Raw genomic sequence first — 11,690 nt, forward strand, 5'->3', positions numbered from 1 at the left:
CCTCAGTGCTGTGGTGGAATAATAGGTGTCATTCTGGGATGATGAACAGCTACTCGGGGTGCTGCTTAAGATCAGAAAAATTAAAAGAAGCTTGCATTGTGTTTGTCATATCCAAGAGGAGATCAAAGTATATGCTTGGATGTAATCCAATGAGCAATAAAATCATTACAGTTCTTTTTCAAGCAAATCCAGTCAATATGTCGATCAAACAGATTAACACTCCTACGATAGCAGATGACAAAGATGCAGTTGATGAGTTCTATCAACAGCTTGAAGAGACATTCATTAAAAATGAGGCAAAGCTATCACCCCTGCAACTAGGGGCCTAACTGTGGAAGTTTGACTGTCGAATGCATAAGCTCACCAAAAGAAGTAATGGGAAATGACTACTCATCTGGGTTTACTGAATGAAAGAGGCAGTTGGTTGAACTTTGCTGCTTTCGTGTTCTTTCGTTCTTCATTTAAGCTCAAAATTGAATGTCCAAGATATTTATACAAATGGGTTTGACATGATGACTCAGAGCCAAGCGATACTGAAGGATGAACATATTGAGTCGAAAGATCAATTGTTGGCTTTTAGAACTTCAAAAGACAGATATTCAGCAGTCCACCACTTCTTGACCAGAAGCAGAAAAATCCATGGGATGTCTATCCAAAAGAGGTTTGTGGTATTGGCATGGAGAGATAGACAGTGAGCCCAAATGGGCTACGGGATAAAACTGCCAAGTGCAAGGCACCAATGAACACATCCTGATAACACAGTATTGGGCTCCCAGCATCTCTGAACAGCAGCAGGCAACCATGAATTGTGTTTTTTTTTTTTTTTTTTTAAATATATATATATATATTTTTCATTAAACAGTGTGTGAAACAGTAACATGGGCTGCCCAGAATTTTTCAGTGGTTATAGAGAATTTGCTAAGTGGTTATAGAGAATTTGCCCTGGCAGGGTTTTTGAACCAAAAAGGAATGGAAGGTCCCTAGACACTCTGCCCCCCCGGCCTGGGAAACAAGTCAGATGGGGCGCTGAGATAACAAGGAGAGCTGCAGGCACAGATAATAGGCAGCAAATGCTGGAGTGAGTGAAAACGACAGTAAGGACCTTCATGTGGGAGGGTATGAAATGCCTGTACACTGACTCAGTTACCGCAGATATGATGCAAGTGAACATCACCTAGTGATCAACTGCAGAAGCAATAGATAAATTCAGTTATCTGGAAACCATCATATCCAACCACAGAGATACTGTGAGGGAAGTGAAGGCAGAATTCAGCTGTACCTTCTTGCAGAGAAAAGCACGAGAAACCCTAGAAACATTTAAAAATGAAAAAAACGTTCAACAGGTGAAAAGCTTAATTTTTTTTACATACTGGCTTGTAGAAACAAACTAAGCCTGGTCACAGAAAGAATGGTGAGATGCGAGAACTAGGCTTCAGGCATATTATAGATAGAGAATAATTGAAAAGCTTGCTAGAAATATTGAAAGTTAAAAGTGATCTTTTGTAAGAAATCAGCAGGAGTAACTAAGGTTTGTTGATGCTTAAGACACAAAGAAGAGAGACTGAGAGATGTACAAAGGAGGGAATGACTGTGCTTTGTACCAGATGGGAACAACTAGGATGATACAGAAAGATGGGGAGTACTGTACTCTACTCTGCACTGCAGTCTCTAAAGAAGGCTTCTGGAAAAGTCTGTCAGAAATGTTTCCAGCCAAATCCATTGGTTTTTTTTTGTTTTGGTTTGGTTTGGTTTTGGACCCATCCTGAATTCTCTTGCATTTCTTGTGAGCCCCTCAGTGGCTTACTTTAAATACTACCTTAAAAACTGCTCTTTACTGATGACTCTGAGGAAGAAATTTGGTAATATAGACCATATAGTGGTCTGTAAACCAGTGAATATATATATAAAAAAAAAATAAAGTATTGCAACTTTGGTCTTTTGGAACAATAAGAGATTAGTACTTGTTCTATTTAAGATTTTTTTTCAACACATTTTAAGTCCAAGTTAATGAAGAAAAGAACGCAAATACAAGTTTGTTCTTCACCTATTTTTCTTCCCTTTGTACAAGGATCAATACTTTGTTAGCTTAGCCTGGGTTCCAGGCATATCTTTTACAACATCAGCTAAAGCATCGCCACCAGCAGTATCTGCACATCATTTATGTAGATCTCATTCCAAATTACCTAGGCTGATACTGGAAGGAAGTATTAATGTCAGCAGCATGCAGTATCCACCTTTCGGCAAGTGTCATCCCTAAGTTGAGTTCTGTTCTGTGCTACATGATTAATGTAGTACTGGGAGACAAACAGTAGTTAGCCTTAATGTGGAAAAATTCTGTAATTTTAGATCTTTGGAATCCAGTTGTTCTGTGTTTTTTACCTCACTGCTTTCACAGCCTTTCTATATTGCTCACTTGTATTTTTCTGAGTCATACCTACAGTAATTGAAAACTAGCTTCACTTATTTGGTGGAAAAACTAGGCAGCTTGAAATACAGCACATTGTGCCTCTGCTCTTAGGTCCAAACTTTGAACAACAGCCATGCAGTTTATCATGCCCATTACATTTTGTTATATCTACTGCCATCCAGTTCTTTTCCTTCAAGACTTATTATTTCAGAAGAAAACGTAGGTTATCTAATGTGCCACTTGCAAATACGAATTTCCAAAATGCTCTACATAAGTGCAAATATCCACAAAGATCTCTGAACTCAGAACAAGCGATTCTGTAGGATATCTGGACTTCTAGCCCTGTTTTGTTGTTGTTCAAAAATAAAACCCCCAAACCACCTGTCTAGTTTCTGACCGCTGCAGTCTTTCCACCCACCCATTCTCTCTTGCATGTATTTGGTTATACTGTTTCACTCCTTTTGATGCACAGAGAGATCGAATTAAACTAGTCCGCATGGAATCAAGGTAGTGTTGGACTTTCTTTTATATGTTTCAGGTAATGCTGACTCCATATGCATTGCCCGAGGTATGGTTTAGATCATTATTGTTATATTTCTTTAATACAAACTAGGTTTTCATGCTGCAAGGAAAGGAGTTGGAGATTGGCATCCTCCCTCCCAGTCTTCGTTTGGTACATTTTAAGTAGCAGGCTTTGTGCTGATCTGACAGGAATAGTTAGAGAGGCTTCATGGTTTCCAGGACCTAATGCTGGAGATTAATTCTCTGCCCATTTATAATTTTTGCAGTCTGTGAAATACAGTGCAGCTTTGCAGTCATGCTAATGCTGTTCAGCCTACCCTCGTGTATTTTCTAGAAAAAACAAACAAACAAAAAAACCAAACACAACAAAAACACTAAAAACTCTTTTTTTTTTTTTTCTGGATTTATTCTTAAACAGCTAAGTTGAGCATAAGACCAGAAAACGGGGGAGAAAAAAAAAGATGGTGTTTGATGAATAGATCAAATGCACAAGATGATAACTTGGGGTTTATTCAAAGGACATTTTCCTTTACCCAGACATGCCTTTTCTCCTTGTTGCTGTCATGATTGATTAGTGAAGCACCAAACAATCTATGTAATTATTCACCAACTGCAGTCCATCTGGAGATAGGACTTTGCAGTCTCTTTCTAGAAATGTGTCTTCACTGGGTTTGCTGTACGCTTATGAGCCTAGTACTTAATCACCACATGTGGGAGGTGTTAACTAGGGAATTGCCTTTCCAGTCTAACTGCATTATCATTTATATTGTGCTGTAAATGTCTGTAACATTTAAGATGCTTTACAAAGGGTTAGGAGTGCACCGCACATAACAGCTCGTACCCCAAAGAGCATGGAGTTGAAGTGCACAAGTGGGCACCATAAAATAAAAGGCAAATGATGAAGGGAGGGTGGCTTCAAGAGAGGTAGGGGAACAGATGTCAGAAATCTTTTGGAGGAGGAAGTGAGTGAGGAGGAGGGAAGCTGTTCCCATGTGAAAGATGATCTAAAATGGGGAGTGGGCGAAGGAAACAATTTGGAGTTTCTTACAAGTATGTCTGCTGTCCTATCAAGAAGTGTTTGCGCTTTTGAAAGCATAGCTAAATTTGACAGGAAAAATACAACCTTTTCAACATACTAGCATAAAAAGAAACGTAAAAACCCTGCCCGTTGAGTATTCTAGACATATTATGCACTAAAAAAGTAGCTCTGTCCCCCATATAACGCATGTCTTACAACCAGAATCTCTCCCAAAATCTCAGAATAAATTTCATATCTTCTCCTCCAGAGAGCAAGCAAAACAGCTCAGCCTGCAGAGAGACCTGAAGGTCACCAGCTTGGACAGGAAGGTCGGCAACCCAGCTTTGTGGACATGAGGCAGGCAGGTAGGAGGCTTGATCCCCAGCTGGGGATAACACACCGAGTGCCGGATTCTGGCCACCTTGTAGTTAAACCTGGGGCTGCCCACACTTTTCACTGCAGTGCTTCACATCTGCCTAGGGATGACTGGGGCTGACATACATACCTGAGGGATTTGGTCTTTCTGGTTAAGACTTCAGCAATGTATTGTTTGAATATCTAGCAGGGACGGCTCTATCATTACTGTTGAAGCTACAAATAATTGCTCATAAGGAATCATTAAATATGAAAAGATATCTATGTCTGGGATAATGTTTCCTGGCTGGGGGAACATCCACACTGCTTCATACACTAGTTAGTTTCTTCAGACCTGGTTTCTACTGTTCTCACGACACGCATAGCGAAGTTACTTTCTATATAGTATGGTAGTAGTGAGGCTATAGCCTATATAGTCTGAACTAACAAAAATCAGCTTGTTTGTCATTATTATTTCTGTACATTATCTGGCCCTCCTTCCAAGACACAACATCCCCTTTATTTGAAAAAGATGGGCAATGGAAGATTATTGTCCTGTGTGGTTTTCGTACAAAGGCATGTCACAATGCAAACGTATGGCCTGAATCTCTTTATGCTGATAAACATTTTAATGCCAGGGGCTGTTCTCTGGCAGAGGCGTATGAGAGCTCATAATTGTGTGACTAAGGTCTCCTTCTGGTATAATCTGTCCTTGCTACTTACAGAAAATGGATCTTGTGCTACTGCTCCTCCATACAGTGGCATAGTCTGGGGGAGCACTCATTGGTGTGGACCGGATTGCACAAGGCAGCATGCTAGCTATTGAACTGTGTATATGTGGTCATGATCTAGTGCTGAAGTCCATGCCCTGTTTAGACATTCTTTACTCTTGTACAGACATAATACCAGCATCTAGCTAATTAGACAGTTTAGACGTTTTTAGACACCAGGAAGACTATAAACACACCTGACTTTCTCTGTTTTCTCATGAACTATACTCAAGGAATTGGTGCCACTGAGCAGGCATCTCCATCCTCTGTTGTGATGTCAGCTACTACCCATTACTTGTCCTACCGATTGTGTCTGGTTCCCTCTGTGATAGACTTTAATCTGCTCCTTAAATCATGTGTTATCTGTTCGCGGCTTATAGCATATTAAGTTTGTTCAATACAGTCTCCATCCTGAACCAAATTAATTAAAACTACTCATTAATACCAACCTTGGAACCGATCCCTCTGGAATTAGTCTTGATGTTGGGCTACAGATAACACTGAGTTGATTTTTGTAACCAATTGCATATGGCAAATGAAAGGCCAGGAAAATTAGGTGTGGAATGATTCTCTCAACTGATCCTGTAATTGAGAAAAGGTGAGAAGCAGTAAATATCACCAAAGTTGTCATATAGACTTAGCAATGTTTTGCATTCTATCACACTTATTCCCATTCTGTCTCTCTGAGCAGGCAGCTGCTAGACTTAACTACAGTAAGATAATGTCAGAAAACAGAAGCAAAATATTTTGATCTGGGGACTGCAGAGCTGTGGGTGGTGTAAACTGTGGCCTCCTTGTAGATCAGAGACAAATCAGAAGAACTTATAGAAAAGTGAGATGCTAAACTGTGCTGTTACCAAATTAACGTACTATCCTTGTTTAAGTCAATAGGACATTCAACATAGTCTCCAGTGGAGTCAGGATTTCCTTCTATACTTAAAATTCTACCTGGTTATCAGAAAATAACTCAAAAAACCCCACGTGCACTACATTTTTGGAGACCATATATATATAGGTGGTGTATCCCACATAGCCACATCCCAGCTGCCTACCGGGATAAGACTCGAGCATTCATTCATCTCTCCACGACTTGGCACCTTAATTTGAACTAGGTGGGAACCCTGGCATGTGGAATGGATGGAAATCTGGGCTTGTCTCTAGTCTGGGTCATCACAGCACACCCTCATTATGAGAAAACAAATTTTATAACCCACCCTACCAAAACTTGTTATAGAGGAGGCTGGGAAAAACCTTCATTACAAATAAATGAGGTAATGAGGGGGAAATGCCATCATGTTTTCCTGAAACAACCAGTGCAGTCCTTACAGCAAATCCCATATTCTTACTCAAATTCGTACAGGAGAACTTCTCTTCCCTGCACACAGTAGTATCCCTGGGAAGAAAGAAGAGTTTGTAATCTGACCTAGAGTCTGTAGGTCTGTACTGCATCCCTTGAATACCCCGTGAGATACATGGGCACCTCACAAAGCCGTGATGTAGCTATATGACCACTGGTGTTTTGTCTGTGCAGTCTCTTAGAGGAGTCTGTAGTTTTCTGTGTCCTCCTGGTCCAGGCACATCAGAGATTGTCATCACTAAGGGAGCAAAGAAGGTAAGAAAAGGTTTTTAAATTGGGACATTTTCCTGCTGCAGTCTGAACCAAGACTAGTTATCAAATTAATTCATAAACACCACCAGCCACTGACAGTTCGCTTTTTCCAGATTAAACAGAATTCAGACCAGTGATCAAGCAGCGAAGGGTCTCTCACTCATTAGCAAACCCCTGAGCCATCACTTTCCCAAGAGCAGTAGGTTGTTAGGAATGTCAGGAAATATGCAGTAGTTGTGGTGTAAAGTATGCTTAAAATGTTAATGACCTTTCTAGCTTAAATATCTTAAGCTTAACTACTGTAATTAGACAGCAGAAGAGTTTTTTAAGATGCTGTCTAGGAGCAAGCTAAGCATTGTTTCCATTACATGTCATTCATCAAAGACAGCACCTGAAATACGTATGTGCAGCGTAGCATCTGAACTCTACTTCATTTACCCCTGACTTCACTGTAGCAGCCTTCTCTGAATTTAATAAGGCTTCATTAGAATGTGCCGTGCCCAGGGTAACCTGAGTCAATGAACAGCAATTTAATTTAGTGTATGGAAGAGGCACACTGTGTCTCTCCCTTCTTTCCCTCCAAATGTAGATTAAATGAAAATCTTTCTTATATATTGAGTGAATGCTTTCTAGGGTTGTGTATCATACTGTGATCTCTACAAAAGCTGGTGTAAATTTGTGTATTTGGGTCACTGTGTATTTGGTCTAAGATGCAAAGATGAACTGAGCATAAATGAATGCACTTCTCTATACATACATGAGGATAACTATTTAATTTGCTGAGATCCAAAAATAAGAACAAAATAGCTGAGGCACAACTGGTACAAACGGGAAGGCTGTGATAGTCTGTGTATAAATGCATTGCTTTTGTTGTTTGCAGTTCAGTAACACCTCTGATGGCATACATACAGGCCACACACTAATAAATGCTTTCTCTTACTACACCGTGGAGTTTTGCTTTTTGGTGACATGGTGCAAAGAAATATCCGGGGCTAGTGTCCAAAAATCGAAAAGGGCTATGTCCTCTGCCATGTGCTGATTTGGATTTCACACTGATGCCAAGGGCCAGTGAATGTGATGCGTTACATGTTGGTAAAGTGAGAGGCAACTGGCGTCCCTGAAATATCCCCATCTCTCCAGCCAAAGATTTTGACCTTGTTAGCCCACAGAAGAAAACTTTGAAAAGATTTCTGCATCCAGGACCACAGTCAAGATAGATACATGACATGTTCTGCCTGGAGGCTGTCAAGTGTATCCCTTAACTAGTGCTTTGCAAAGCCAGCATGGGACAAGTCCTTTTTGCATTTTTTTAATTTAGGTTCAGTTTCACCTTGTGGAGGATCATCTCTCTCCACTGACTGTAGACAGAGTCTTGGGAGAGACAAAGAAAGGGAGAGAAATATCAGAGGCCAAAAGCGTTCTGTGCCTGATGGTAAGCAGTGTAATACCTCTCAATCTACCTCAGTGAGCTCCCCAAATACAGAAGTGGTGCAATAGAGCTTAACCACAATAACTTTACTTGTTTTGTTTTCTGTCCACGAGAGTGTGGCTATATGGAGAGCAGGCTGATACATCCTGCAGCCATTAGTTATGGCTTACGATTGCCTCCAGTTGCTTTGCTGTGTGCTTTAGTGTAACAGCAAATACAGCCTCTGAATACTGTGCATTAATCAAGACCACCAAGGATGGGGCTCTCCATCACCATGTGGGGATACGGCACAGCGCATATAGGTGTTCACAGCAGAGGTCACTAACAGAAAACATCCTTTGCCACAGGTACAGAAGCTGTGTGTTTTAGTCTCCTTTGAACTATAAATACTCAGAAACACCACCATGATGTGTGTTGCACTTTTATTTTGTTTGTATTTGATCTCGTCTTTCATGTTTATTTCATATACTCTGTTTTTCACATTAAGCTTTCTGCTAGCAGCTTGGATCTTTTTGAGGCGTAGATGTTAAAACTGAACGCTTAAATGGGGAGGTCAGTGATTGTTATTCTCTGCTTTGAACTGTATGTGTTAACATTTAACAGCAAAACTTAAGTGCACAGGATGCTGCACTAAGAGTTTTAGTTTTTCTGGCCTAGAGGGCATCTGTACTTCATCTTTTGCTACCAAGGCAACAGTTTAGCTTCAGGCAACAACTCATAAAGTAACTGTATATGCTTAAAAGAGATCAAGCCTCATCAGAAAATAAAACTGTCACCCTGTGATTAGATGTAAGAATGAATTAATACCAGAATTGCAAAGCTAAACATAATCTCTGTAACACCAAATTTACTTCTGCCTCTGATAAACTGAGTTCATGTTTGAGACATTAACATCCAACAGGCTTAACTTCTCTTGCTGTAGAGAAAAGGTCAGGAGGAAAGTGAGATTTATTCAAACAGATGTCCATACTCTCCTTACAAGTAGGCTTAGAGGGACAATATATCACAACTGTATTCAGTGTTTGTTTAACAGAAATTATCTCACAATTAAGAGTACATAATTCCAGATGTTGCTAACATCTGTACATACTATAAACATCTAATAGATAGTTTAATGGTACCTTCTGCTGTTTGGAATTGCTATGGACTCGGTTTGATCAGCCATGTTGGAAGATATACAAGTTTCATGCATCAGTTATGCCTGGCCTGATTCTCTATTCTGTTGTGAAACTCAGATAAAAAATGGCAAAAAAAAAAAAAAAAAAGGGCTGGAGTACTTCACTGAGCATGAAGAATATAACAGTACTTTCAACAGTAGTGGTGTGGTGGTGGTGGTGGGATGGCTCTGCTTGTTGTTGTGAGGTGTGGAAGGATCCTGGTGCAACGGTAACACCCAGGCAGTGTGCTGATGGGGAGTATGAGCCAGTGCTGTGTGCTAGCTGGATTTACAGAATCGCTTGGGTTGGAAAAGACCTTCCAGTTCATAAAGTCCAACCATCAGCCTGACCTACTGTGTCCCATCACTAAACCATGTCCCTCAGAGCCACACCCACATCTCTTTTAAGTACCTTCAGGGTTGTGTACTCCACCGCTTCCCTGGCCAGCCTGTTTCAAGGCTTGACCACACTCACCATGAAGAAGTCCTTCCTGCTATCCAACCTAAACCTCCGCTGGTGCAACTTGAGGTTGTTGCCTCATGTCCTCTCACTTGTCACCTGAGAAAAGAGATAGACAACCTCTTTGCTGCAACCTCCTCTCAGGTAGTTGTAGGGGGCAATGAGGTCTCCCCTCAGCCTCCTCTTGTCCAGACTAAACAACACTGGTTCCCTCAGCCGCACCTAGTAACTCTTGTTTCCTGGTCCCTTCAGCAGCTTCGCTGCTTATCTCTGCACAACTGTGAGGACAGGAGGATGGAGCGAGGGGACACAGCAGGGCTGTGGGCCGTGCAAGACCACTGGGAAGCTGGACTGCAAGGAATGGGGAAATACAGCTGAGAGGTAGCCCTACGGTTGGTCTGTAGAAAGGTACTTGAAAATCCTGTTTGGTTCTCATAAAGGAAAGTATTTCCCCACCATGCTTTAAAGAGTGTATTTCCGTGGCTAGACAGAAGCATTAACAAAGAGCTTTCAAATTTCTGAAGCCTAGTTATGCCATCCTGATAGCCATCAAGAGTTATATTAGCAGCTGTTCTGTGGGAAGAAGCGACTCTCAGTAAGAGAAGGCCATAGTACAAACCTACTCGCATCCACCATGGATTATACATGAGCAGAGCAGTGACATCCTCTTAGCATTAGTAAGTACCTCGAAGTTGGAAAGCTTCTTGGGAGTGCAGGTTTGTTAGAGCTTCCCCTGAAAATGGTCCTTAAGCAGTGCTAAGTGAGATGGTACAGTCATGTCCCAAGTCAAAAACTCCCTGGACTCTTACACAAAAATCACGGTGCCGTGGCCGCCTTCTCTACTACCCCAGCTGCTGCTTCCTTATTTTGTAAGCTTCTGCCTGCATACTCCATGGAAGAAAGTCTGTGACTTGTAATTTTCATATGCTATTTCAGATAGAGCAAAGAAAGTCATCAAATGAAAGAACACTGTGGTATATACATGTAATGTGCTTATAATACAAAGTTTTATTTTTAGAATCTCTGTATCAAGCTACTGTAGTCTAGAACTAGTACTCAGCTTAATGGTTCCTCTCCTCTTTTACTTTGTCCCATATTTTCTGCAATAAAAAAGCATATTCATTCAGAAGCAAGCAATCAGTAAAACATCAGTACAACATACAGTAAAGCATCAGTAAAACAACTGGGACAACTCTTCAGTATTGCCAATTCATACCCTGGTTTTCTATCCACTCGGGAAAATACAAACAAACAAACAAAAAAAACCAACAACAGGGTCATACACTTTGGAGCTCATTTTCCATCCTGTTTTACCCAAGAAACCTGAGTAAACTTTGTAGGAGTACGTAGACAAAAATAATAAAACCTGATAGCACAGATACAATATGAATGGATTGACAACAACAAAAAAAGAGGAAGCCAACTTCTGAAAATATACTTGAAATTTATTACTTTAAGCAGCATCTCGGCATTCATACCATCCTTGGAGCCCTACCATTACTTTCTGAGTAATTGTCCTTCTCAGCCTGGCCCATACTGAACAAACCCTGAATAATTCACCTTTCCTCCACCTTAGAGTCTGTGTTAATGTTTTCATCAGTGTGTTTACATGAGAACATGTGTACAGAAGACCCACTGCTCTTCTCAGCTGGGATTTCCCGTGCAGAAGCATCTTTAGTCAATCCAGTTCACACTCATATTTTCCAACTCAGTATCAGAAGCCTGTCCCAATTTGATTTGTTTCTTTCTGGTCCAAGAACAGTTTTAGCAGAGATTCAGCAAAGACTCTGCACCAAATACTGTCTCCATGCCATCAGATGCAACTCTGTGGACCATACTATACATACAAAGTTTTTTTTGTTTTGTTTTGTTTTTTTCAGATTCCCTTGTCTCTCCTTCAAACCTTTCCTTCTTTTGCAAGAAGGACTGGTACGAGTTTTTTAAGCACCACAATTCATAAGTACT

Source organism: Cygnus atratus, chromosome 4, assembly GCF_013377495.2.
Source record: "Cygnus atratus isolate AKBS03 ecotype Queensland, Australia chromosome 4, CAtr_DNAZoo_HiC_assembly, whole genome shotgun sequence".
NCBI lineage: Eukaryota > Metazoa > Chordata > Aves > Anseriformes > Anatidae > Cygnus > Cygnus atratus.